Genomic DNA, 23,878 nt, shown 5'->3' on the forward strand with positions numbered 1-23,878 from the left:
AATGCACAGAAGAGAAAGAATTTTCACAGAATGCTACTGTGTAGTTTATATTTGAATATATTCCTTTTTCCACTATTACCCTCTTAGCGCTCCGAATGTCCACTTGCATTTTCTACAGAAAGAGTGTTCAGAACTGCGCAATCAAAAGTATGGTTTAACTCTGTTAGCTTAATGAACATATCAGAAATAAGTTTCACACAATGCTTCTGTGTAGTTTTTATTTGAAGATATTATTTTTCCCAATATAGGCCTCTTAGCGCTCAGAATGTCCAATTGCAGTTTCTACAGAAAGAGTGTTTCAGAAAGGCTCAATCAAAAGTAAGGTTCAACTCTGTTAGTTGAATGCACAGAACAGAAAGAAGTTTCATACAATGCTTCTGTGTAGTTTATATTTGAACATATTCTTTTTTCCACTATTACCCACTTAGCGCTACGAATGTCCAGTTGCATTTTCTACAGACAGAGTGTTTCAAAACTGCTCAATCAAAAGTATGGTTTAACTCTGTTAGCTGAATTCTCAGATCAGAAAGAAGTTTCACAGAATGCTTCTGTGTAGTTTATATTTGAATATATTCCTTTTTCCACTAATACGCTCTTAGCGCTCCAAATGTCCAGTTGCATTCTCTACAGAAAGAGTGTTCAGATCTGCTCAATCAAAAGTATGGTTTAACTCTGTTAGCTGAATGCACAGATCAGAAAGAAGTTTCACAGAATGATTCTGTGTAGTTTATATTTGGAGACATTCCTTTTTCCACTATTACCCTCTTAGCGCTCCGAATCTCCACTTGTATTTTCTACAGAAAGAGTGTTTCAGAACGGCCCAAACAAAACTAAGGTTCAACTCTTTTAGTTGAACAAACAGAACAGAAAGAAGTTTCACACAATTCTTCTGCGTAGTTTTTATTTGTAGACATTCTTTTTCCCAATATAGGCCTCTTAGCGCTCAGAATGTCCAATTGCAGTTTCTACAGAAAGAGTGTTTCAGAACGGCTCAATCAAAAGTAAGGTTCAACTCTGTTAGTTGAATGCACAGAACAGAAAGAAGTTTCATACAATGCTTCTGTGTAGTTTATATTTGAACATATTCTTTTTTCCACTATTACCCACTTAGTGCTACGAATGTCCAGTTGCATTTTCTACAGACAGAGTGTTTCAAAACTGCTCAATCAAAAGTATGGTTTAACTCTGTTAGCTGAATGCTCAGATCAGAAAGAAGTTTCACAGAATGCTTCTGTGTAGTTTATATTTGAATATATTCCTTTTTCCACTACTACCCTCTTAGCGCTCCGAATCTCCACTTGCATTTTCTACAGAAAGAGTGTTTCAGAACGGCTCAATCAAAACAAAGGTTCAACTCTTTTAGTTGAACAAACAGAACAGAAAGAAATTTCACACAATTCTTCTGTGTAGTTTTTATTTCTAGACATTCTTTTTCCCAATATAGGCCTCTTAGCGCTCAGAATGTCCAATTGCAGTTTCTACAGAAAGAGTGTTTCAGAACGGCTCAATCAAAAGTAAGGTTCAACTCTGTTAGTTGAATGCACAGAACAGAAAGAAGTTTCATACAATGCTTCTGTGTAGTTTATATTTGAACATATTCTTTTTTCCACTATTACCCACTTAGCGCTACGAATGTCCAGTTGCATTTTCTACAGACAGAGTGTTTAAAAACTGCTCAATCAAAAGTATGGTTTAACTCTGTTAGCCGAATGCTCAGATCAGAAAGAAGTTTCACAGAATGCTTCTGTGTAGTTTATATTTGAATATATTCCTTTTTCCACTACTACGCTCTTACCGCTCCAAATGTGCAGTTGCATTTTCAACAGAAAGAGTGTTCAGATCTGCTCAATCAAAAGTATGGTTTAACTCTGTTAGCTGAATGCACAGATCAGAAAAAAGTTTCACTGAATGATTCTGTGTAGTTTATATTTGAAGACATTACTTTTTCCACTATTACCCTCTTAGCGCTCCGAATCTCCACTTGCATTTTCTACAAAAAGAGTGTTTCATAACTGCTCAATCAAAAATATGTTTTATCTCTGTTAACTGAATTTACAGATCAGAAATAAGTTTCACAGAGTGCATCTGTGTAGTTTTCATTTGAAGATATTCTTTTTCCCAATGTAGGCCTCTTAGCGCTTAGCATGTCCAATTGCAGTTTCTACAGAAAGAGTGTTTCAGAACGGCTCAATCAAAAGTAAGGTTCAACTCTGTTAGTTGAATGCACAGAACAGAAAGAATTTTCACAGAATGCTACTGTGTAGTTTATATTTGAATATATTCCTTTTTCCACTATTACCCTCTTAACGCTCCGAATGTCCACTTGCATTTTCTACAGAAAGAGTGTTCAGAACTGCGCAATCAAAAGTATGGTTTAACTCTGTTAGCTTAATGAACATATCAGAAATAAGTTTCACACAATGCTTCTGTGTAGTTTTTATTTGAAGATATTATTTTTCCCAATAGAGGCCTCTTAGCGCTCAGAATGTCCAATTACAGTTTCTACAGAAAGAGTGTTTCAGAAAGGCTCAATCAAAAGTAAGGTTCAACTCTGTTAGTTGAATGCACAGAACAGAAAGAAGTTTCATACAATGCTTCTGTGTAGTTTATATTTGAACATATTATTTTTTCCACTATTACCCACTTAGCGCTACGAATGTCCAGTTGCATTTTCTACAGACAGAGTGTTTCAAAACTGCTCAATCAAAAGTATGGTTTACCTCTGTTAGCTGAATGCTCAGATCAGAAAGAAGTTTCACAGAATGCTTCTGTGTAGTTTATATTTGAATATATTCCTTTTTCCACTACTACTCTCTTAGCGCTCCAAATGTCCAGTTGCATTTTCTACAGAAAGAGTGTTCAGATCTGCTCAATCAAAAGTATGGTTTAACTCTGTTAGCTGAATGCACAGATCAGGAATAAGTTTCACCGAATGATTCTGTGTAGTTTATATTTGAAGACATTCATTTTTCCACTGTTACCCTCTTAGCGCTCCGAATCTCCACTTGCATTTTCTACAAAAAGAGTGTTTCATAACTGCTCAATCAAAAATATGTTTTATATCTGTTAACTGAATTTACAGATCAGAAATAAGTTTCACAGAATGCATCTGTGTAGTTTTTATTTGAAGATATTCTTTTTCCCAATGTAGGCCTCTTAGCGCTTAGCATGTCCAATTGCAGTTACTACAGAAAGAGTGTTTCAGAACGGCTCAATCAAAAGTAAGGTTCAACTCTGTTAGTTGAATGCACAGAACAGAAAGAATTTTCACAGAATGCTACTGTGTAGTTTATATTTGAATATATTAATTTTTCCACTATTACCCTCTTAGCGCTCCGAATGTCCACTTGCATTTTCTACAGAAAGAGTGTTCAGAACTGCGCAATCAAAAGTATGGTTTAACTCTGTTAGCTTAATGAACATATCAGAAATAAGTTTCACACAATGCTTCTGTGTAGTTTTTATTTGAAGATATTATTTTTCCCAATAGAGGCCTCTTAGCGCTCAGAATGTCCAATTGCAGTTTCTACAGAAAGAGTGTTTCAGAAAGGCTCAATCAAAAGTAAGGTTCAACTCTGTTAGTTGAATGCACAGAACAGAAAGAAGTTTCATACAATGCTTCTGTGTAGTTTATATTTGAACATATTCTTTTTTCCACTATTACCTACTTAGCGCTACGAATGTCCAGTTGCATTTTCTACAGACAGAGTGTTTCAAAACTGCTCAATCAAAAGTATGGTTTAACTCTGTTAGCTGAATGCTCAGATCAGAAAGAAGTTTCACAGAATGCTTCTGTGTAGTTTATATTTGAATATATTCCTTTTTCCACTACTACTCTCTTAGCGCTCCAAATGTCCAGTTGCATTTTCAACAGAAAGAGTGTTCAGATCTGCTCAATCAAAAGTATGGTTTAACTCTGTTAGCTGAATGCACAGATCAGAAAGAAGTTTCACCAAATGATTCTGTGTAGTTTATATTTGAAGACATTCCTTTTTCCACTATTTCCCTCTTAGCGCTCCGAATCTCCACTTGCATTTTCTACAAAAAGAGTGTTTCATAACTGCTCAATCAAAAATATGTTTTATCTCTGTTAACTGAATTTACAGATCAGAAATAAGTTTCACAGAATGCATCTGTGTACTTTTTATTTGAAGATATTCTTTTTCCCAATGTAGGCCTCTTAGCGCTTAGCATGTCCAATTGCAGTTCCTACAGAAGGAGTGTTTCAGAACGGCTCAATCAAAAGTAAGGTTCAACTCTGTTAGTTGAATGCACAGAAAAGAAACAATTTTCACAGAATGCTACTGTGTAGTTTATATTTGAATATATTCCTTTTTCCACTATTACCCTCTTAGCGCTCCGAATGTCCACTTGCATTTTCTACAGAAAGAGTGTTCAGAACTGCGCAATCAAAAGTATGGTTTAACTCTGTTAGCTTAATGAACATATCAGAAATAAGTTTCACACAATGCTTCTGTGTAGTTTTTATTTGAAGATATTATTTTTCCCAATAGAGGCCTCTTAGCGCTCAGAATGTCCAATTGCAGTTTCTACAGAAAGAGTGTTTCAGAAAGGCTCAATAAAAAGTAAGGTTCAACTCTGTTAGTTGAATGCACAGAACAGAAAGAAGTTTCATACAATGCTTCTGTGTAGTTTATATTTGAACATATTCTTTTTTCCACTATTACCCACTTAGCGCTACGAATGTCCAGTTGCATTTTCTACAGACAGAGTGTTTCAAAACTGCTCAATCAAAAGTACGGTTTAACTCTGTTAGCTGAATGCTCGAATCAGAAAGAAGTTTCACAGAATGCTTCTGTGTAGTTTATATTTGAATATATTCCTTTTTCCACTACTACGCTCTTAGCGCTCCAAATGTCCAGTTGCATTTTCAACAGAAAGAGGGTTCAGATCTGCTCAATCAAAAGTATGGTTTAACTCTGTTAGCTGAATGCACAGATCAGAAAGAAGTTTCACAGAATGATTCTGTGTAGTTTATATTTGGAGACATTCCTTTTTCCACTATTACCCTCTTAGCGCTCCAAATCTCCACTTGCATTTTCTACAGAAAGAGTGTTTCAGAACGGCTCAAACAAAACTAAGTTTCAACTCTTTTAGTTGAACAAACAGAACAGAAAGAAGTTTCACACAATTCTTCTGTGTAGTTTTTATTTGTAGACATTCTTTTTCCCAATATAGGCCTCTTAGCGCTCAGAATGTCCAATTGCAGTTTCTACAGAAAAAGTGTTTCAGAACGGCTCAATCAAAAGTAAGGTTCAACTCTGTTAGTTGAATGCACAGAACAGAAAGAAGTTTCATACAATGCTTCTGTGTAGTTTATATTTGAACATATTCTTTTTTCCACTATTACCCACTTAGTGCTACGAATGTCCAGTTGCATTTTCTACAGACAGAGTGTTTCAAAACTGCCCAATCAAAAGTATGGTTTAACTCTGTTAGCTGAATGCTCAGATCAGAAAGAAGTTTCACAGAATGCTTCTGTGTAGTTTATATTTGAATATATTCCTTTTTGCACTACTACCCTCTTAGCGCTCCGAATCTCCACTTGCATTTTCTCCAGAAAGAGTGTTTCAGAACGGCTCAATCAAAACTAAGGTTCAACTCTTTTAGTTGAACAAACAGAACAGAAAGAAGTTTCACACAATTCTTCTGTGTAGTTTTTATTTGTAGACATTCTTTTTCCCAATATAGGCCTCTTAGCGCTCAGAATGTCCAATTGCAGTTTCTACAGAAAGAGTGTTTCAGAACGGCTCAATCAAAAGTAAGGTTCAACTCTGTTAGTTGAATGCACAGAACAGAAAGAAGTTTCATACAATGCTTCTGTGTAGTTTATATTTGAACATATTCTTTTTTCCACTATTACCCACTTAGCGCTACGAATGTCCAGTTGCATTTTCTACAGACAGAGTGTTTCAAAACTGCTCAATCAAAAGTATGGTTTAACTCTGTTAGCTGAATGCTCAGATCAGAAAGAAGTTTCACAGAATGCTTCTGTGTAGTTTATATTTGAATATATTCCTTTTTCCACTACTACGCTCTTAGCGCTCCAAATGTCCAGTTGCATTTTCTACAGAAAGAGTGTTCAGATCTGCTCAATCAAAAGTATGGTTTAACTCTGTTAGCTGAATGCACAGATCAGGAATAAGTTTCACCGAATGATTCTGTGTAGTTTATATTTGAAGACATTCATTTTTCCACTGTTACCCCCTTAGCGCTCCGAATCTCCACTTGCATTTTCTACAAAAAGAGTGTTTCATAACTGCTCAATCAAAAATATGTTTTATATCTGTTAACTGAATTTACAGATCAGAAATAAGTTTCACAGAATGCATCTGTGTAGTTTTTATTTGAAGATATTCTTTTTCCCAATGTAGGCCTCTTAGCGCTTAGCATGTCCAATTGCAGTTACTACAGAAAGAGTGTTTCAGAACGGCTCAATCAAAAGTAAGGTTCAACTCTGTTAGTTGAATGCACAGAACAGAAAGAATTTTCACAGAATGCTACTGTGTAGTTTATATTTGAATATATTCCTTTTTCCACTATTACCCTCTTAGCGCTCCGAATGTCCACTTGCATTTTCTACAGAAAGAGTGTTCAGAACTGCGCAATCAAAAGTATGGTTTAACTCTGTTAGCTTAATGAACATATCAGAAATAAGTTTCACACAATGCTTCTGTGTAGTTTTTATTTGAAGATATTATTTTTCCCAATAGAGGCCTCTTAGCGCTCAGAATGTCCAATTGCAGTTTCTACAGAAAGAGTGTTTCAGAAAGGCTCAATCAAAAGTAAGGTTCAACTCTGTTAGTTGAATGCACAGAACAGAAAGAAGTTTCATACAATGCTTCTGTGTAGTTTATATTTGAACATATTCTTTTTTCCACTATTACCCACTTAGCGCTACGAATGTCCAGTTGCATTTTCTACAGACAGAGTGTTTCAAAACTGCTCAATCAAAAGTATGGTTTAACTCTGTTAGCTGAATGCTCAGATCAGAAAGAAGTTTCACAGAATGATTCTGTGTAGTTTATATTTGGAGACATTCCTTTTTCCACTATTACCCTCTTAGCGCTCCGAATCTCCACTTGCATTTTCTACAGAAAGAGTGTTTCAGAACGGCTCAAACAAAACTAAGGTTCAACTCTTTTAGTTGAACAAACAGAACAGAAAGAAGTTTCACACAATTCTTCTGCGTAGTTTTTATTTGTAGACATTCTTTTTCCCAATATAGGCCTCTTAGCGCTCAGAATATCCAATTGCAGTTTCTACAGAAAGAGTGTTTCAGAACGGCTCAATCAAAACTAAGGTTCAACTCTTTTAGTTGAACAAACAGAACAGAAAGAAGTTTCACACAATTCTTCAGTGTAGTTTTTATTTGTAGACTTTCTTTTTCCAATATAGGCCTCTTAGCGCTCAGAATGTCCAATTGCAGTTTCTACAGAAAGAGTGTTTCAGAACGGCTCAATCAAAAGTAAGGTTCAACTCTGTTAGTTGAATGCACAGAACAGAAAGATGTTTCATACAATGCTTCTGTGTAGTTTATATTTGAACATATTGTTTTTTCCACTATTACCCACTTAGCGCTACGAATGTCCAGTTGCATTTTCTACAGACAGAGAGTTTCAAAACTGCTCAATCAAAAGTATGGTTTAACTCTGTTAGCTGAATGCTCAGATCAGAAAGAAGTTTCACAGAATGCTTCTGTGTAGTTTATATTTGAATATATTCCTTTTTCCACTACTACGCTCTTAGCGCTCCAAATGTCCAGTTGCATTTTCAACAGAAAGAGTGTTCAGATCTGCTCAATCAAAAGTATGGTTTAACTCTGTTAGCTGAATGCACAGATCAGAAAGAAGTTTCACCGAATGATTCTGTGTAGTTTATATTTGAAGACATTCCTTTTTCCACTATTACCCTCTTAGCGCTCCGAATCTCCACTTGCATTTTCTACAAAAAGAGTGTTTCATAACTGCTCAATCAAAAATATGTTTTATCTCTGTTAACTGAATTTACAGATCAGAAATAAGTTTCACAGAATGCATCTGTGTAGTTTTTATTTGAAGATATTCTTTTTCCCAATGTAGGCCTCTTAGCGCTTAGCATGTCCAATTGCATTTTCTACAGAAAGAGTGTTTCAGAACGGCTCAATCAAAAGTAAGGTTCAACTCTGTTAGCTGAATGCACAGAACATTAAGAGTTTTCACAGAATGCTACTGTGTAGTTTATATTTGAATATATTCCTTTTTCCACTATTACCCTCTTAGCGCTCCGAATGTCCACTTGCATTTTCTACAGAAAGAGTGTTCAGAACTGCGCAATCAAAAGTATGATTTAACTCTGTTAGCTTAATGAACATATCAGAAATAAGTTTCACACAATGCTTCTGTGTAGTTTTTATTTGAAGATATTATTTTTCCCAACAGAGGCCTCTTAGCGCTCAGAATGTCCAATTGCAGTTTCTACAGAAAGAGTGTTTCAGAAAGGCTCAATCAAAAGTAAGGTTCAACTCTGTTAGTTGAATGCACAGAACAGAAAGAAGTTTCATACAATGCTTCTGTGTAGTTTATATTTGAACATATTCTTTTTTCCACTATTACCTACTTAGCGCTACGAATGTCCAGTTGCATTTTCTACAGACAGAGTGTTTCAAAACTGCTCAATCAAAAGTATGGTTTAACTCTGTTAGCTGAATGCTCAGATCAGAAAGAAGTTTCACAGAATGCTTCTGTGTAGTTTATATTTGAATATATTACTTTTTCCACTACTACTCTCTTAGCGCTCCAAATGTCCAGTTGCATTTTCTACAGAAAGAGTGTTCAGATCTGCTCAATCAAAAGTATGGTTTAACTCTGTTAGCTGAATGCACAGATCAGAAAGAAGTTTCACAGAATGATTCTGTGTAGTTTATATTTGGAGACATTCCTTTTTCCACTATTACCCTCTTAGCGCTCCGAATCTCCACTTGTATTTTCTACAGAAAGAGTGTTTCAGAACGGCCCAAACAAAACTAAGGTTCAACTCTTTTAGTTGAACAAACAGAACAGAAAGAAGTTTCACACAATTCTTCTGCGTAGTTTTTATTTGTAGACATTCTTTTTCCCAATATAGGCCTCTTAGCGCTCAGAATGTCCAATTGCAGTTTCTACAGAAAGAGTGTTTCAGAACGGCTCAATCAAAAGTAAGGTTCAACTCTGTTAGTTGAATGCACAGAACAGAAAGAAGTTTCATACAATGCTTCTGTGTAGTTTATATTTGAACATATTCTTTTTTCCACTATTACCCACTTAGTGCTACGAATGTCCAGTTGCATTTTCTACAGACAGAGTGTTTCAAAACTGCTCAATCAAAAGTATGGTTTAACTCTGTTAGCTGAATGCTCAGATCAGAAAGAAGTTTCACAGAATGCTTCTGTGTAGTTTATATTTGAATATATTCCTTTTTCCACTACTACCCTCTTAGCGCTCCGAATCTCCACTTGCATTTTCTACAGAAAGAGTGTTTCAGAACGGCTCAATCAAAACAAAGGTTCAACTCTTTTAGTTGAACAAACAGAACAGAAAGAAGTTTCACACAATTCTTCTGTGTAGTTTTTATTTCTAGACATTCTTTTTCCCAATATAGGCCTCTTAGCGCTCAGAATGTCCAATTGCAGTTTCTACAGAAAGAGTGTTTCAGAACGGCTCAATCAAAAGTAAGGTTCAACTCTGTTAGTTGAATGCACAGAACAGAAAGAAGTTTCATACAATGCTTCTGTGTAGTTTATATTTGAACATATTCTTTTTTCCACTATTACCCACTTAGCGCTACGAATGTCCAGTTGCATTTTCTACAGACAGAGTGTTTCAAAACTGCTCAATCAAAAGTATGGTTTAACTCTGTTAGCTGAATGCTCAGATCAGAAAGAAGTTTCACAGAATGCTTCTGTGTAGTTTATATTTGAATATATTCCTTTTTCCACTACTACGCTCTTACCGCTCCAAATGTGCAGTTGCATTTTCAACAGAAAGAGTGTTCAGATCTGCTCAATCAAAAGTATGGTTTAACTCTGTTAGCTGAATGCACAGATCAGAAAAAAGTTTCACTGAATGATTCTGTGTAGTTTATATTTGAAGACATTACTTTTTCCACTATTACCCTCTTAGCGCTCCGAATCTCCACTTGCATTTTCTACAAAAAGAGTGTTTCATAACTGCTCAATCAAAAATATGTTTTATCTCTGTTAACTGAATTTACAGATCAGAAATAAGTTTCACAGAGTGCATCTGTGTAGTTTTTATTTGAAGATATTCTTTTTCCCAATGTAGGCCTCTTAGCGCTTAGCATGTCCAATTGCAGTTTCTACAGAAAGAGTGTTTCAGAACGGCTCAATCAAAAGTAAGGTTCAACTCTGTTAGTTGAATGCACAGAACAGAAAGAATTTTCACAGAATGCTACTGTGTAGTTTATATTTGAATATATTCCTTTTTCCACTATTACCCTCTTAACGCTCCGAATGTCCACTTGCATTTTCTACAGAAAGAGTGTTCAGAACTGCGCAATCAAAAGTATGGTTTAACTCTGTTAGCTTAATGAACATATCAGAAATAAGTTTCACACAATGCTTCTGTGTAGTTTTTATTTGAAGATATTATTTTTCCCAATAGAGGCCTCTTAGCGCTCAGAATGTCCAATTACAGTTTCTACAGAAAGAGTGTTTCAGAAAGGCTCAATCAAAAGTAAGGTTCAACTCTGTTAGTTGAATGCACAGAACAGAAAGAAGTTTCATACAATGCTTCTGTGTAGTTTATATTTGAACATATTATTTTTTCCACTATTACCCACTTAGCGCTACGAATGTCCAGTTGCATTTTCTACAGACAGAGTGTTTCAAAACTGCTCAATCAAAAGTATGGTTTAACTCTGTTAGCTGAATGCTCAGATCAGAAAGAAGTTTCACAGAATGCTTCTGTGTAGTTTATATTTGAATATATTCCTTTTTCCACTACTACTCTCTTAGCGCTCCAAATGTCCAGTTGCATTTTCAACAGAAAGAGTGTTCAGATCTGCTCAATCAAAAGTATGGTTTAACTCTGTTAGCTGAATGCACAGATCAGGAATAAGTTTCACCGAATGATTCTGTGTAGTTTATATTTGAAGACATTCATTTTTCCACTGTTACCCTCTTAGCGCTCCGAATCTCCACTTGCATTTTCTACAAAAAGAGTGTTTCATAACTGCTCAATCAAAAATATGTTTTATATCTGTTAACTGAATTTACAGATCAGAAATAAGTTTCACAGAATGCATCTGTGTAGTTTTTATTTGAAGATATTCTTTTTCCCAATGTAGGCCTCTTAGCGCTTAGCATGACCAATTGCAGTTACTACAGAAAGAGTGTTTCAGAACGGCTCAATCAAAAGTAAGGTTCAACTCTGTTAGTTGAATGCACAGAACAGAAAGAATTTTCACAGAATGCTACTGTGTAGTTTATATTTGAATATATTAATTTTTCCACTATTACCCTCTTAGCGCTCCGAATGTCCACTTGCATTTTCTACAGAAAGAGTGTTCCGAACTGCGCAATCAAAAGTATGGTTTAACTCTGTTAGCTTAATGAACATATCAGAAATAAGTTTCACACAATGCTTCTGTGTAGTTTTTATTTGAAGATATTATTTTTCCCAATAGAGGCCTCTTAGCGCTCAGAATGTCCAATTGCAGTTTCTACAGAAAGAGTGTTTCAGAAAGGCTCAATCAAAAGTAAGGTTCAACTCTGTTAGTTGAATGCACAGAACAGAAAGAAGTTTCATACAATGCTTCTGTGTAGTTTATATTTGAACATATTCTTTTTTCCACTATTACCTACTTAGCGCTACGAATGTCCAGTTGCATTTTCTACAGACAGAGTGTTTCAAAACTGCTCAATCAAAAGTATGGTTTAACTCTGTTAGCTGAATGCTCAGATCAGAAAGAAGTTTCACAGAATGCTTCTGTGTAGTTTATATTTGAATATATTCCTTTTTCCACTACTACTCTCTTAGCGCTCCAAATGTCCAGTTGCATTTTCAACAGAAAGAGTGTTCAGATCTGCTCAATCAAAAGTATGGTTTAACTCTGTTAGCTGAATGCACAGATCAGGAATAAGTTTCACCGAATGATTCTGTGTAGTTTATATTTGAAGACATTCATTTTTCCACTGTTACCCTCTTAGCGCTCCGAATCTCCACTTGCATTTTCTACAAAAAGAGTGTTTCATAACTGCTCAATCAAAAATATGTTTTATATCTGTTAACTGAATTTACAGATCAGAAATAAGTTTCACAGAATGCATCTGTGTAGTTTTTATTTGAAGATATTCTTTTTCCCAATGTAGGCCTCTTAGCGCTTAGCATGTCCAATTGCAGTTACTACAGAAAGAGTGTTTCAGAACGGCTCAATCAAAAGTAAGGTTCAACTCTGTTAGTTGAATGCACAGAACAGAAAGAATTTTCACAGAATGCTACTGTGTAGTTTATATTTGAATATATTCCTTTTTCCACTATTACCCTCTTAGCGCTCCGAATGTCCACTTGCATTTTCTACAGAAAGAGTGTTCAGAACTGCGCAATCAAAAGTATGGTTTAACTCTGTTAGCTTAATGAACATATCAGAAATAAGTTTCACACAATGCTTCTGTGTAGTTTTTATTTGAAGATATTATTTTTCCCAATAGAGGCCTCTTAGCGCTCAGAATGTCCAATTGCAGTTTCTACAGAAAGAGTGTTTCAGAAAGGCTCAATCAAAAGTAAGGTTCAACTCTGTTAGTTGAATGCACAGAACAGAAAGAAGTTTCATACAATGCTTCTGTGTAGTTTATATTTGAACATATTCTTTTTTCCACTATTACCCACTTAGCGCTACGAATGTCCAGTTGCATTTTCTACAGACAGAGTGTTTCAAAACTGCTCAATCAAAAGTATGGTTTAACTCTGTTAGCTGAATGCTCAGATCAGAAAGAAGTTTCACAGAATGATTCTGTGTAGTTTATATTTGGAGACATTCCTTTTTCCACTATTACCCTCTTAGCGCTCCGAATCTCCACTTGCATTTTCTACAGAAAGAGTGTTTCAGAACGGCTCAAACAAAACTAAGGTTCAACTCTTTTAGTTGAACAAACAGAACAGAAAGAAGTTTCACACAATTCTTCTGCGTAGTTTTTATTTGTAGACATTCTTTTTCCCAATATAGGCCTCTTAGCGCTCAGAATATCCAATTGCAGTTTCTACAGAAAGAGTGTTTCAGAACGGCTCAATCAAAACTAAGGTTCAACTCTTTTAGTTGAACAAACAGAACAGAAAGAAGTTTCACACAATTCTTCAGTGTAGTTTTTATTTGTAGACTTTCTTTTTCCCAATATAGGCCTCTTAGCGCTCAGAATGTCCAATTGCAGTTTCTACAGAAAGAGTGTTTCAGAACGGCTCAATCAAAAGTAAGGTTCAACTCTGTTAGTTGAATGCACAGAACAGAAAGATGTTTCATACAATGCTTCTGTGTAGTTTATATTTGAACATATTGTTTTTTCCACTATTACCCACTTAGCGCTACGAATGTCCAGTTGCATTTTCTACAGACAGAGTGTTTCAAAACTGCTCAATCAAAAGTATGGTTTAACTCTGTTAGCTGAATGCTCAGATCAGAAAGAAGTTTCACAGAATGCTTCTGTGTAGTTTATATTTGAATATATTCCTTTTTCCACTACTACGCTCTTAGCGCTCCAAATGTCCAGTTGCATTTTCAACAGAAAGAGTGTTCAGATCTGCTCAATCAAAAGTATGGTTTAACTCTGTTAGCTGAATGCACAGATCAGAAAGAAGTTTCACCGAATGATTCTGTGTAGTTTATATTTGAAGACATTCCTTTTTCCACTATTACCCTCTTAGCGCTCCGAATCTCCACTTGCATTTTCTACAAAAAGAGTGTTTCATAACTGCTCAATCAAAAATATGTTTTATCTCTGTTAACTGAATTTACAGATCAGAAATAAGTTTCACAGAATGCATCTGTGTAGTTTTTATTTGAAGATATTCTTTTTCCCAATGTAGGCCTCTTAGCGCTTAGCATGTCCAATTGCATTTTCTACAGAAAGAGTGTTTCAGAACGGCTCAATCAAAAGTAAGGTTCAACTCTGTTAGTTGAATGCACAGAACAGAAAGAATTTTCACAGAATGCTACTGTGTAGTTTATATTTGAATATATTCCTTTTTCCACTATTACCCTCTTAGCGCTCCGAATGTCCACTTGCATTTTCTACAGAAAGAGTGTTCAGAACTGCGCAATCAAAAGTATGATTTAACTCTGTTAGCTTAATGAACATATCAGAAATAAGTTTCACACAATGCTTCTGTGTAGTTTTTATTTGAAGATATTATTTTTCCCAACAGAGGCCTCTTAGCGCTCAGAATGTCCAATTGCAGTTTCTACAGAAAGAGTGTTTCAGAAAGGCTCAATCAAAAGTAAGGTTCAACTCTGTTAGTTGAATGCACAGAACAGAAAGAAGTTTCATACAATGCTTCTGTGTAGTTTATATTTGAACATATTCTTTTTTCCACTATTACCTACTTAGCGCTACGAATGTCCAGTTGCATTTTCTACAGACAGAGTGTTTCAAAACTGCTCAATCAAAAGTATGGTTTAACTCTGTTAGCTGTATGCTCAGATCAGAAAGAAGTTTCACAGAATGCTTCTGTGTAGTTTATATTTGAATATATTACTTTTTCCACTACTACTCTCTTAGCGCTCCAAATGTCCAGTTGCATTTTCTACAGAAAGAGTGTTCAGATCTGCTCAATCAAAAGTATGGTTTAACTCTGTTAGCTGAATGCACAGATCAGAAAGAAGTTTCACAGAATGATTCTGTTTAGTTTATATTTGGAGACATTCCTTTTTCCACTATTACCCTCTTAGCGCTCCGAATCTCCACTTGTATTTTCTACAGAAAGAGTGTTTCAGAACGGCCCAAACAAAACTAAGGTTCAACTCTTTTAGTTGAACAAACAGAACAGAAAGAAGTTTCACACAATTCTTCTGCGTAGTTTTTATTTGTAGACATTCTTTTTCCCAATATAGGCCTCTTAGCGCTCAGAATGTCCAATTGCAGTTTCTACAGAAAGAGTGTTTCAGAACGGCTCAATCAAAAGTAAGGTTCAACTCTGTTAGTTGAATGCACAGAACAGAAAGAAGTTTCATACAATGCTTCTGTGTAGTTTATATTTGAACATATTCTTTTTTCCACTATTACCCACTTAGTGCTACGAATGTCCAGTTGCATTTTCTACAGACAGAGTGTTTCAAAACTGCTCAATCAAAAGTATGGTTTAACTCTGTTAGCTGAATGCTCAGATCAGAAAGAAGTTTCACAGAATGCTTCTGTGTAGTTTATATTTGAATATATTCCTTTTTCCACTACTACCCTCTTAGCGCTCCGAATCTCCACTTGCATTTTCTACAGAAAGAGTGTTTCAGAACGGCTCAATCAAAACAAAGGTTCAACTCTTTTAGTTGAACAAACAGAACAGAAAGAAGTTTCACACAATTCTTCTGTGTAGTTTTTATTTCTAGACATTCTTTTTCCCAATATAGGCCTCTTAGCGCTCAGAATGTCCAATTGCAGTTTCTACAGAAAGAGTGTTTCAGAACGGCTCAATCAAAAGTAAGGTTCAACTCTGTTAGTTGAATGCACAGAACAGAAAGAAGTTTCATACAATGCTTCTGTGTAGTTTATATTTGAACATATTCTTTTTTCCACTATTACCCACTTAGCGCTACGAATGTCCAGTTGCATTTTCTACAGACAGAGTGTTTCAAAACTGCTCAATCAAAAGTATGGTTTAACTCTGTTAGCTGAATGCTCAGATCAGAAAGAAGTTTCACAGAATGCTTCTGTGTAGTTTATATTTGAATATATTCCTTTTTCCACTACTACGCTCTTACCGCTCCAAATGTCCAGTTGCATTTTCAACAGAAAGAGTGTTCAGATCTGCTCAATAAAAAGTATGGTTTAACTCTGTTAGCTGAATGCACAGATCAGAAAAAAGTTTCACTGAATGATTCTGTGTAGTTTATATTTGAAGACATTACTTTTTCCACTATTACCCTCTTAGCGCTCCGAATCTCCACTTGCATTTTCTACAAAAAGAGTGTTTCATAACTGCTCAATCAAAAATATGTTTTATCTCTGTTAACTGAATTTACAGATCAGAAATAAGTTTCACAGAGTGCATCTGTGTAGTTTTTATTTGAAGATATTCTTTTTCCCAATGTAGGCCTCTTAGCGCTTAGCATGTCCAATTGCAGTTTCTACAGAAAGAGTGTTTCAGAACGGCTCAATCAAAAGTAAGGTTCAACTCTGTTAGTTGAATGCACAGAACAGAAAGAATTTTCACAGAATGCTACTGTGTAGTTTATATTTGAATATATTCCTTTTTCCACTATTACCCTCTTAACGCTCCGAATGTCCACTTGCATTTTCTACAGAAAGAGTGTTCAGAACTGCGCAATCAAAAGTATGGTTTAACTCTGTTAGCTTAATGAACATATCAGAAATAAGTTTCACACAATGCTTCTGTGTAGTTTTTATTTGAAGATATTATTTTTCCCAATAGAGGCCTCTTAGCGCTCAGAATGTCCAATTACAGTTTCTACAGAAAGAGTGTTTCAGAAAGGCTCAATCAAAAGTAAGGTTCAACTCTGTTAGTTGAATGCACAGAACAGAAAGAAGTTTCATACAATGCTTCTGTGTAGTTTATATTTGAACATATTATTTTTTCCACTATTACCCACTTAGCGCTACGAATGTCCAGTTGCATTTTCTACAGACAGAGTGTTTCAAAACTGCTCAATCAAAAGTATGGTTTACCTCTGTTAGCTGAATGCTCAGATCAGAAAGAAGTTTCACAGAATGCTTCTGTGTAGTTTATATTTGAATATATTCCTATTTCCACTACTACTCTCTTAGCGCTCCAAATGTCCAGTTGCATTTTCTACAGAAAGAGTGTTCAGATCTGCTCAATCAAAAGTATGGTTTAACTCTGTTAGCTGAATGCACAGATCAGGAATAAGTTTCACCGAATGATTCTGTGTAGTTTATATTTGAAGACATTCATTTTTCCACTGTTACCCTCTTAGCGCTCCGAATCTCCACTTCCATTTTCTACAAAAAGAGTGTTTCATAACTGCTCAATCAAAAATATGTTTTATATCTGTTAACTGAATTTACAGATCAGAAATAAGTTTCACAGAATGCATCTGTGTAGTTTTTATTTGAAGATATTCTTTTTCCCAATGTAGGCCTCTTAGCGCTTAGCATGTCCAATTGCAGTTACTACAGAAAGAGTGTTTCAGAACGGCTCAATCAAAAGTAAGGTTCAACTCTGTTAGTTGAATGCACAGAACAGAAAGAATTTTCACAGAATGCTACTGTGTAGTTTATATTTGAATATATTAATTTTTCCACTATTACCCTCTTAGCGCTCCGAATGTCCACTTGCATTTTCTACAGAAAGAGTGTTCAGAACTGCGCAATCAAAAGTATGGTTTAACTCTGTTAGCTTAATGAACATATCAGAAATAAGTTTCACACAATGCTTCTGTGTAGTTTTTATTTGAAGATATTATTTTTCCCAATAGAGGCCTCTTAGCGCTCAGAATGTCCAATTGCAGTTTCTACAGAAAGAGTGTTTCAGAAAGGCTCAATCAAAAGTAAGGTTCAACTCTGTTAGTTGAATGCACAGAACAGAAAGAAGTTTCATACAATGCTTCTGTGTAGTTTATATTTGAACATATTCTTTTTTCCACTATTACCTACTTAGCGCTACGAATGTCCAGTTGCATTTTCTACAGACAGAGTGTTTCAAAACTGCTCAATCAAAAGTATGGTTTAACTCTGTTAGCTGAATGCTCAGATCAGAAAGAAGTTTCACAGAATGCTTCTGTGTAGTTTATATTTGAATATATTCCTTTTTCCACTACTACTCTCTTAGCGCTCCAAATGTCCAGTTGCATTTTCAACAGAAAGAGTGTTCAGATCTGCTCAATCAAAAGTATGGTTTAACTCTGTTAGCTGAATGCACAGATCAGAAAGAAGTTTCACCAAATGATTCTGTGTAGTTTATATTTGAAGACATTCCTTTTTCCACTATTTCCCTCTTAGCACTCCGAATCTCCACTTGCATTTTCTACAAAAAGAGTGTTTCATAACTGCTCAATCAAAAATATGTTTTATCTCTGTTAACTGAATTTACAGATCAGAAATAAGTTTCACAGAATGCATCTGTGTACTTTTTATTTGAAGATATTCTTTTTCCCAATGTAGGCCTCTTAGCGCTTAGCATGTCCAATTGCAGTTCCTACAGAAGGAGTGTTTCAGAACGGCTCAATCAAAAGTAAGGTTCAACTCTGTTAGTTGAATGCACAGAAAAGAAACAATTTTCACAGAATGCTACTGTGTAGTTTATATTTGAATATATTCCTTTTTCCACTATTACCCTCTTAGCGCTCCGAATGTCCACTTGCATTTTCTACAGAAAGAGTGTTCAGAACTGCGCAATCAAAAGTATGGTTTAAATCTGTTAGCTTAATGAACATATCAGAAATAAGTTTCACACAATGCTTCTGTGTAGTTTTTATTTGAAGATATTATTTTTCCCAATAGAGGCCTCTTAGCGCTCAGAATGTCCAATTGCAGTTTCTACAGAAAGAGTGTTTCAGAAAGGCTCAATCAAAAGTAAGGTTCAACTCTGTTAGTTGAATGCACAGAACAGAAAGAAGTTTCATACAATGCTTCTGTGTAGTTTATATTTGAACATATTCTTTTTTCCACTATTACCCACTTAGCGCTACGAATGTCCAGTTGCATTTTCTACAGACAGAGTGTTTCAAAACTGCTCAATCAAAAGTACGGTTTAACTCTGTTAGCTGAATGCTCAGATCAGAAAGAAGTTTCACAGAATGCTTCTGTGTAGTTTATATTTGAATATATTCCTTTTTCCACTACTACGCTCTTAGCGCTCCAAATGTCCAGTTGCATTTTCAACAGAAAGAGGGTTCAGATCTGCTCAATCAAAAGTATGGTTTAACTCTGTTAGCTGAATGCACAGATCAGAAAGAAGTTTCACAGAATGATTCTGTGTAGTTTATATTTGGAGACATTCCTTTTTCCACTATTACCCTCTTAGCGCTCCAAATCTCCACTTGCATTTTCTACAGAAAGAGTGTTTCAGAACGGCTCAAACAAAACTAAGTTTCAACTCTTTTAGTTGAACAAACAGAACAGAAAGAAGTTTCACACAATTCTTCTGTGTAGTTTTTATTTGTAGACATTCTTTTTCCCAATATAGGCCTCTTAGCGCTCAGAATGTCCAATTGCAGTTTCTACAGAAAAAGTGTTTCAGAACGGCTCAATCAAAAGTAAGGTTCAACTCTGTTAGTTGAATGCACAGAACAGAAAGAAGTTTCATACAATGCTTCTGTGTAGTTTATATTTGAACATATTCTTTTTTCCACTATTACCCACTTAGTGCTACGAATGTCCAGTTGCATTTTCTACAGACAGAGTGTTTCAAAACTGCCCAATCAAAAGTATGGTTTAACTCTGTTAGCTGAATGCTCAGATCAGAAAGAAGTTTCACAGAATGCTTCTGTGTAGTTTATATTTGAATATATTCCTTTTTGCACTACTACCCTCTTAGCGCTCCGAATCTCCACTTGCATTTTCTCCAGAAAGAGTGTTTCAGAACGGCTCAATCAAAACTAAGGTTCAACTCTTTTAGTTGAACAAAGAGAACAGAAAGAAGTTTCACACAATTCTTCTGTGTAGTTTTTATTTGTAGACATTTTTTTCCCAATATAGGCCTCTTAGCGCTCAGAATGTCCAATTGCAGTTTCTACAGAAAGAGTGTTTCAGAACGGCTCAATCAAAAGTAAGGTTCAACTCTGTTAGTTGAATGCACAGAACAGAAAGAAGTTTCATACAATGCTTCTGTGTAGTTTATATTTGAACATATTCTTTTTTCCACTATTACCCACTTAGCGCTACGAATGTCCAGTTGCATTTTCTACAGACAGAGTGTTTCAAAACTGCTCAATCAAAAGTATGGTTTAACTCTGTTAGCTGAATGCTCAGATCAGAAAGAAGTTTCACAGAATGCTTCTGTGTAGTTTATATTTGAATATATTCCTTTTTCCACTACTACGCTCTTAGCGCTCCAAATGTCCAGTTGCATTTTCTACAGAAAGAGTGTTCAGATCTGCTCAATCAAAAGTATGGTTTAACTCTGTTAGCTGAATGCACAGATCAGGAATAAGTTTCACCGAATGATTCTGTGTAGTTTATATTTGAAGACATTCATTTTTCCACTGTTACCCCCTTAGCGCTCCGAATCTCCACTTGCATTTTCTACAAAAAGAGTGTTTCATAACTGCTCAATCAAAAATATGTTTTATATCTGTTAACTGAATTTACAGATCAGAAATAAGTTTCACAGAATGCATCTGTGTAGTTTTTATTTGAAGATATTCTTTTTCCCAATGTAGGCCTCTTAGCGCTTAGCATGTCCAATTGCAGTTACTACAGAAAGAGTGTTTCAGAACGGCTCAATCAAAAGTAAGGTTCAACTCTGTTAGTTGAATGCACAGAACAGAAAGAATTTTCACAGAATGCTACTGTGTAGTTTATATTTGAATATATTCCTTTTTCCACTATTACCCTCTTAGCGCTCCGAATGTCCACTTGCATTTTCTACAGAAAGAGTGTTCAGAACTGCGCAATCAAAAGTATGGTTTAACTCTGTTAGCTTAATGAACATATCAGAAATAAGTTTCACACAATGCTTCTGTGTAGTTTTTATTTGAAGATATTATTTTTCCCAATAGAGGCCTCTTAGCGCTCAGAATGTCCAATTGCAGTTTCTACAGAAAGAGTGTTTCAGAAAGGCTCAATCAAAAGTAAGGTTCAACTCTGTTAGTTGAATGCACAGAACAGAAAGAAGTTTCATACAATGCTTCTGTGTAGTTTATATTTGAACATATTCTTTTTTCCACTATTACCCACTTAGCGCTACGAATGTCCAGTTGCATTTTCTACAGACAGAGTGTTTCAAAACTGCTCAATCAAAAGTATGGTTTAACTCTGTTAGCTGAATGCTCAGATCAGAAAGAAGTTTCACAGAATGATTCTGTGTAGTTTATATTTGGAGACATTCCTTTTTCCACTATTACCCTCTTAGCGCTCCGAATCTCCACTTGCATTTTCTACAGAAAGAGTGTTTCAGAACGGCTCAAACAAAACTAAGGTTCAACTCTTTTAGTTGAACAAACAGAACAGAAAGAAGTTTCACACAATTCTTCTGCGTAGTTTTTATTTGTAGACATTCTTTTTCCCAATATAGGCCTCTTAGCGCTCAGAATATCCAATTGCAGTTTCTACAGAAAGAGTGTTTCAGAACGGCTCAATCAAAACTAAGGTTCAACTCTTTTAGTTGAACAAACAGAACAGAAAGAAGTTTCACACAATTCTTCAGTGTAGTTTTTATTTGTAGACTTTCTTTTTCCCAATATAGGCCTCTTAGCGCTCAGAATGTCCAATTGCAGTTTCTACAGAAAGAGTGTTTCAGAACGGCTCAATCAAAAGTAAGGTTCAACTCTGTTAGTTGAATGCACAGAACAGAAAGATGTTTCATACAATGCTTCTGTGTAGTTTATATTTGAACATATTGTTTTTTCCACTATTACCCACTTAGCGCTACGAATGTCCAGTTGCATTTTCTACAGACAGAGTGTTTCAAAACTGCTCAATCAAAAGTATGGTTTAACTCTGTTAGCTGAATGCTCAGATCAGAAAGAAGTTTCACAGAATGCTTCTGTGTAGTTTATATTTGAATATATTCCTTTTTCCACTACTACGCTCTTAGCGCTCCAAATGTCCAGTTGCATTTTCAACAGAAAGAGTGTTCAGATCTGCTCAATCAAAAGTATGGTTTAACTCTGTTAGCTGAATGCACAGATCAGAAAGAAGTTTCACCGAATGATTCTGTGTAGTTTATATTTGAAGACATTCCTTTTTCCACTATTACCCTCTTAGCGCTCCGAATCTCCACTTGCATTTTCTACAAAAAGAGTGTTTCATAACTGCTCAATCAAAAATATGTTTTATCTCTGTTAACTGAATTTACAGATCAGAAATAAGTTTCACAGAATGCATCTGTGTAGTTTTTATTTGAAGATATTATTTTCCCAATGTAGGCCTCTTAGCGCTTAGCATGTCCAATTGCATTTTCTACAGAAAGAGTGTTTCAGAACGGCTCAATCAAAAGTAAGGTTCAACTCTGTTAGCTGAATGCACAGAACATTAAGAGTTTTCACAGAATGCTACTGTGTAGTTTATATTTGAATATATTCCTTTTTCCACTATTACCCTCTTAGCGCTCCGAATGTCCACTTGCATTTTCTACAGAAAGAGTGTTCAGAACTGCGCAATCAAAAGTATGATTTAACTCTGTTAGCTTAATGAACATATCAGAAATAAGTTTCACACAATGCTTCTGTGTAGTTTTTATTTGAAGATATTATTTTTCCCAACAGAGGCCTCTTAGCGCTCAGAATGTCCAATTGCAGTTTCTACAGAAAGAGTGTTTCAGAAAGGCTCAATCAAAAGTAAGGTTCAACTCTGTTAGTTGAATGCACAGAACAGAAAGAAGTTTCATACAATGCTTCTGTGTAGTTTATATTTGAACATATTCTTTTTTCCACTATTACCTACTTAGCGCTACGAATGTCCAGTTGCATTTTCTACAGACAGAGTGTTTCAAAACTGCTCAATCAAAAGTATGGTTTAACTCTGTTAGCTGAATGCTCAGATCAGAAAGAAGTTTCACAGAATGCTTCTGTGTAGTTTATATTTGAATATATTCCTTTTTCCACTACTACTCTCTTAGCGCTCCAAATGTCCAGTTGCATTTTCTACAGAAAGAGTGTTCAGATCTGCTCAATCAAAAGTATGGTTTAACTCTGTTAGCTGAATGCACAGATCAGAAAGAAGTTTCACAGAATGATTCTGTGTAGTTTATATTTGGAGACATTCCTTTTTCCACTATTACCCTCTTAGCGCTCCGAATCTCCACTTGTATTTTCTACAGAAAGAGTGTTTCAGAACGGCTCAAACAAAACTAAGGTTCAATTCTTTTAGTTGAACAAACAGAACAGAAAGAAGTTTCACACAATTCTTCAGTGTAGTTTTTATTTGTAGACATTCTTTTTCCCAATATAGGCCTCTTAGCGCTCAGAATGTCCAATTGCAGTTTCTACAGAAAGAGTGTTTCAGAACGGCTCAATCAAAAGTAAGGTTCAACTCTGTTAGTTGAATGCACAGAACAGAAAGAAGTTTCATACAATGCTTCTGTGTAGTTTATATTTGAACATATTCTTTTTTCCACTATTACCCACTTAGCGCTACGAATGTCCAGTTGCATTTTCTACAGACAGAGTGTTTCAAAACTGCTCAATCAAAAGTATGGTTTAACTCTGTTAGGTGAATGCTCAGATCAGAAAGAAGTTTCACAGAATGCTTCTGTGTAGTTTATATTTGAATATATTCTTTTTTCCACTACTACGCTCTTACCGCTCCAAATGTCCAGTTGCATTTTCAACAGAAACAGTGTTCAGATCTGCTCAATCAAAAGTATGGTTTAACTCTGTTAGCTGAATGCACAGATCAGAAAGAAGTTTCACCGAATGATTCTGTGTAGTTTATATTTGAAGACATTCCTTTTTCCACTATTACCCTCTTAGCGCTCCGAATCTCCACTTGCATTTTCTACAAAAAGAGGGTTTCATAACTGCTCAATCAAAA

The sequence above is a fragment of the Symphalangus syndactylus genome, chromosome 24 (assembly GCF_028878055.3).
Source record: "Symphalangus syndactylus isolate Jambi chromosome 24, NHGRI_mSymSyn1-v2.1_pri, whole genome shotgun sequence".
In the NCBI taxonomy this organism is placed as follows: domain Eukaryota; kingdom Metazoa; phylum Chordata; class Mammalia; order Primates; family Hylobatidae; genus Symphalangus; species Symphalangus syndactylus.